Source organism: Lactuca serriola, chromosome 7, assembly GCF_051521515.1.
Source record: "Lactuca serriola cultivar US96UC23 chromosome 7, Lser_US96UC23_V15, whole genome shotgun sequence".
Lineage (NCBI taxonomy): Eukaryota > Viridiplantae > Streptophyta > Magnoliopsida > Asterales > Asteraceae > Lactuca > Lactuca serriola.
In genome coordinates this window covers 48086403-48092402 of record NC_136414.1, presented here as the reverse complement: position 1 = coordinate 48092402, position 6000 = coordinate 48086403, and positions in this window count along the sequence as shown.

Here is a 6000-nt window from a genome sequence, read left to right as displayed (position 1 = left end):
ATCTTGTTAGTTTTTCTCAGCACCACTTTAGATAGAACGCATCTCAAATAATCAGATATGGGCTAGTTGCATGATTAGGAAAGTCGCAGCAAAACTTAGACCGTTTTTAATATTGATTTTTGTTTAATTTTAATATCAGTTCAAATTTTAGTTTTTGGTTTAATTCAAACTCCCCCCCCCCCCCCTTTTATATTTCTGTTTCTTGTCTAGATTGTGCCTGATGCAAAAAGACATTGACTTTTAGGCTATATCCCTGAGGATTCGACCTTACTTCCATGTGCTATATTTTTAGTGCAACCAACAGTGATAAATTTTATTTGCTTAATACGCGTGCGACAGCGTGTTAACATCACCCAATTGCACTTCAGTACTGCTTATCATCTACAGATAGACGGGCAAAGCGAGCGGACTATTCAAATGCTTGAGGATATACCTTCCTTTGGTTGAGTTTTCTTACAACAACAGCCATTATTCCAACATTGGCATGCCTCCCTTTGAGCTCATGTATGGGAGGAAGTTTCTGACTCCTATTTGTTGGGGCGAGGTCGGACAGAGAGTCATGGGAGCACTGAGATATTGCTCAAGACGAAAGAGCTTATTCAACAGGTCAAATAGAGATTGCTAATGACCCAGAGCTGCCAAAAGAGTTATGCGGACCGGCGACGCTCTGAGAAGGAGTTTCAGGTTGGAGATTTGGTTCCCCTAAAGGTATCACATTGGAAAGGTGCTATATGATTCAGGAAGAGGGGCAAGTTGGGCCCCACTTTTATTGGCCCTTTCAGAGTGATAACTCGAGTACGCAAGGTGGCATACCGGTTAGAGCTTCCTACGGAGTTGAGCCAGATTCACGACACCTTCCATGTTTCTCAGTTGAGGAAGTGTGTAGTCGATGAGACAATAGTGGTTCCTTTGGAGGACATTTAGGTCAATGGTCGCCTGAATTAAGTCGAGAGGTCGGTGGCGATTTTGGATAGGAAGGTGAAGACCTTGAGGAACAAGGTAGTGAAGTTGGTCAAAGTTCAGTGGTAGCATCGGGAAGGCTCTGAGTGGACTTGGGAGATCGAGGATGAGATGCGTCAGCATTATCCTGACCTGTTCGTGGAGGCTGACTTCAAAGACGAAGTTTGATTCTACTGGGGAGAATTGTAATACTCGTTTCTAGGTATTTCCATTTAAACCCTTGTGCAGCTTCCAAAACCCTAAAATTTAGAGTTGTGTCCCCTATTTAAGCATCTTAATCCCCTTGGACCTCCTTATGACCAACCTCCATTTCCTCCAAACCCTAAAATCGAAACCCTAGCTATTGTGAGTGAGATTTGAAGCTTGAGAGTGATCCTTGAGTATTCTTGATAGAGAAGGAAAATCATTCTAGAGGTGGTGGCGCATTCTAGTTTTTGGATCCTGAGTCTACATCTCCTTGTTCACCTTTTCAAGGTATAAAGTTCAAACCTTGGCGCTTGTTTTAATAGATCTACTTTAGACTTGGTTTTAAGTTCATTTTGTCCAAAAACCTTGATCTTTGTGAGTTGGGAACACTCCATAGCATATGATCTATCTTTTTCAGACATTTTAGGGTGCTTAGAGTCATAAAAATGTTAGCTTGGTCACTTCCTATCTTCCACGCATAAGTTATGGAGATTTTGGTGAAGTGAAATGTTAGGGTTTTGTGATTAAGCTCTCTTTAGCCATGCAAAGGCATAAAGTCAAATACTTTATGGATTAGGACATCCTTTAAGAATCAGATATGAGGTTAGAGTAAATGTCTTAATGATTAAGACATTAAAATTTGGATTTTGAGTCAAGGCCGCGTACGGTGAGCATAATCTTGGCTATGCCCGACGTAGCCAGTTGCGAACCCGAATCCTCCTGCCCTACACTCTACCCCAGCGCAGAGATGTGTATGTCGCGCGTACGGCCGTCGTTGACTTTCGTTGACTTTTGACCAAGGGTGCCTTTTTGACAATTTGTGAGTTTTTGGATCTTGGGATGGGAAAAATGGTCTTTTACCCAATTTATGGATTAGACTTGGCTTGGTATTAGTGAAGTATGAACATTACCTTAATTATTAGGGTTAATTGGTGTAATTATTAGGTGGAGTCTAGTTTCGGATGTGAGTTCTATCAGTCGTCTGTGCGAGGTGAGTCTCCTCACTTATTCTTACATGTGTGGTAGAATAGATTCATATATTTGATGGCCAACTGGGTCTATGTGTTATTATTGTAATATGTGTTACTTTACATGTGTTGAGACTTCAGTAGTCTCCAGGGTTATTGATAACCCACAGTTGTTGTTGATAACTGTAAGCACGAAGCTTTTTGGGGAACTCACTAAGCTTCGTGCTTACCGTTGTTGATTAAATGTGTTTTAGGTACTTCTGAGAATCGCGAGAAAGCGAAGACTTGATTGTACACATTCGTTTGCGGTTTATGATACCGGATATATTGGGACACTGATAATTTGATGATGATTTATAGTTGACACTGTGATTTTCTTGTAATGATTTTTATGAGCAATGTTTTTATATGAAATTAAGAAAATTTTGATTGAAAATTTTGAATGTTACAAAAGTATCTACATGATGATTAAAGTTTAAATTAGTAAGTTTTGTATTTTAGTTATATAAATATTATATTTTTTATATTTTACTTTTTTACCTTTCTATTTGATATATGATAATTAATACAAAATTTAATAGGCTTCTTTTAAATTTAATGAACCAAATAAAAAAGGTAATAAACTAAAATATAGAAAATGGAATATTTATATAACTAAATGTTAGAAATGGTCCTTAGCGAAGTTTCACAAATGGTTTTTAGGTGAATTTCACAAAATCTCAAAAATGACATTTATCTAAGTTTCACAAATGGTTTTTAGGTGAATTTCACAAAATCTCAAAAATGACATTTATCTAAAATTCACTCAACTTAATAAGCACAAATGATTTTTAGGTGAATTTCACAAAATCTCAAAACATTTATCTAAAATTCACTCCATCAAAACAGACATCCACAATAAGAATCACTAGAGCGCAATGTTTTGTCCAAAGAGACCATTCATGTAATTTTTTTTCATAAGCACTGTTTTGGGGCAAAATTAAAACCATAAAAGATCATTTGTGAAATTTTATCTAATTTTTATTATTTTACATGGATATTTTTTATAATAAACTCTTATATTTCTTTAACAACATAAAAAAAATAATGACTTTCTTAACAAAGCATGTATTTATTTTTGGGATGCTTTCCATAAATACATATAACAAAATAGCTATCATTTTCAGAAAATGACCCGTTATAAGTTGTGAACTCCTAAAATTGTACGAATTTCACAAAACAAAAACAAGTTCGAATATTGTTTCTTTGCAACTCCATAATATTTCCCTATAAATGGTTTTACATATGAATAAAAGATTCGAAATTTGAAGAAGTTGGCATAATGGAAGTAAGCTCTTCTCTCCATCTATCAGGCTTATTAAATTATAATTATTTTTTAAGTTTGAAACTCATAAATAATGAAGAACATATTCAAAATCGAAGGAAAACACATTTGAAACCGATATACATTCTAGTTAATTCAACTATTATACATGCCTTTAAAATGAATATATAACTTATTTTGGGCCTATCTACGTTCTATTTGAAATTATACAAACAAATAACATACCTTTCTAGTTCAAAACACATAGCCAATGAATAACATGTTCCTGAATTCATTGGAAGCACATGTTTGTAAGTTGTAACTCATACGACGAACATGTTTGAATATCATAGGAAGAACATGTTCGAAACTCATAGGTTATATAATTTTTCTTCATTTAAAATTTAGTTAGTTGTTAATCTTGTTTTCATAAAAAAAATATTAGATTGTTGATGTTTGAGTTATCATCAAACAAGAGGAAATGAAGAAGACCACAAAGGTATACGTGTCTACTAAATGGAAACCTAAATGATCTTAGTTGCCACCACCCATGAGAGTTGAAGTTGACGACTAAATGTATGCAAGGTTCTACAAGGGCGTGAGGTATGGAACCTTAAGTTTAACGAGTCATGATATTTTTCAAAGCCATAAGTAGTTTTTAGAAGTGTTATATTAATAACTAATAACAAAAAAGTTAACAAAAAAAAAAAACACAATATTTGTATGTCCGGTTAAAAAAGGCATAAATATAATAATAATAATTAAAAAAAAGAAAAAAAAATGTTTCTCAAACGAAAAAAACACGCCATATCACGCCTAGCCAAACGTCACGCCTGACAGCAACATTATGGGGCTTTCCGTAACGGTGAAGTTGCGTCTAACGCCATGGCACGCCTTTTAGAACACTGGATGTATGTATGCATCATTTGTTAGTGATTTTAGTGTTACCATGTCATTTTATGTAATTGGAACTAACATGTGAGCTAAGGGGTTTCATAATTTGTACTCTAATATATGTATGGGTTTGTGCGGAATGTACGCATGTATAAGATCGAATTAGAAGCCGATTTGACGACAAGTCGGGGGTTCGGGGGTAGTGCCCCTTTGGCAGGGTCTAGGGGCAGCGCCCCTAGCGAAATCCAAGGGGCAGAGCCAGTGGTTGGTAAATTCAAATTCTTGAGGGTGATTATAATAAAACTAACGAAAACCCTAAATCCTCATTAAATTTTGGATTTTCTGACTTGCTTCTAAAGCAACCCATGACGGCCAACCTTAATGAAACCCTAATCTCGTTTATTATATAAACGGTTATTCTCTTTGAAAAGAGAGACATGAAAATTATTAGCTCTCGTTTTCTTCAAACAAACACAGAATCCTTCTAGTAATTTGACTTACGATTTTTGTGCGTAGAATCATAAATATCTTCTTAGATTATCTTAGGCTGAATTTCTTGCAACTTAGGTGAAGGGTAGAAATATCAATTTGAAAAGTGTTCACACGATCCAAGTGGTATTCATATCTCCAACGTAAATCCTAATACATCGAACATCCTTCACCTAGTCTATGGTGTTAGGAGTACACCGTAACAATGATTTGGAACATATGGCGAAAGGTCCTTGTTGTTTTCAGACGTTATTTTCAGATGGAATGATTAGTCTCTTTTCGGTGCTTAAATCTACAAAAGTTGTTGCTAACTCAAGCCTATTTGTTCCACATATCCATATGTGTTTATCTACATATTTTTTTAATAATTTGGATGAAAGTGTGTCGGGGACTTATCATTCTCGTGACTTATTATCTACCAAAGAAGTGGATACACATACACATTCCTAGTTTTTTTTTTTTTTGGGGATAGTAGGATAGGGTGTGTGTGTGTTTCTTGTTTTGTTGACAACCTGACGATCACAATTTACAAGTTGTTTTTTTTGGGTCTTTATGTTATCTTCCAAATGCGGCTCAAATCATTAGTAAGAATCAACCCGCGAGGCTATTAAAACAATCGTTAAAAACAAGTTTCACCCACTCAGACGCCACTTTTTAACATGCCATGAAATAAGCATTGCACATCGATATTTTGTCTTCCAAGTTCCACCACATTCAAAGAAATTTGAAAGTAGGAACACATTGTGCATTTATAACAATATAAATCTAAATCGAAGTTCAAATTTTTTGTCAAGTTCGATATTTCGAACTATTTCTTTCTCCGTAAAGTAGGTTCGACAATCATTATCAAGTTTGGAAATTCAGGTTTTATGATAGAAGTTATTTTCCATACTTGTTTCTTTTCAGAAAAAATAAGTTAACAACTCACAATCGAGTTTGAAAATGTATATTTTCGAACATAATATCTATTTTGGCTTTTTCTAAAAACAATGATTATTGGGTGATACTTATGTATAGAAAAAGCGATCATTTTCATGTTATTTTCTAATTATAGATGTGAACGCCTCTATTGCATCACGCTATTCTCGTTGTTGTATTCTTTTTGCCATCAACCACCCATGCTACTTACAAACTGAATTTAGAAATGAATAAAAGCACTACCATATGTTTAACAAACGGACAAGATTTTAAAAACCTTCA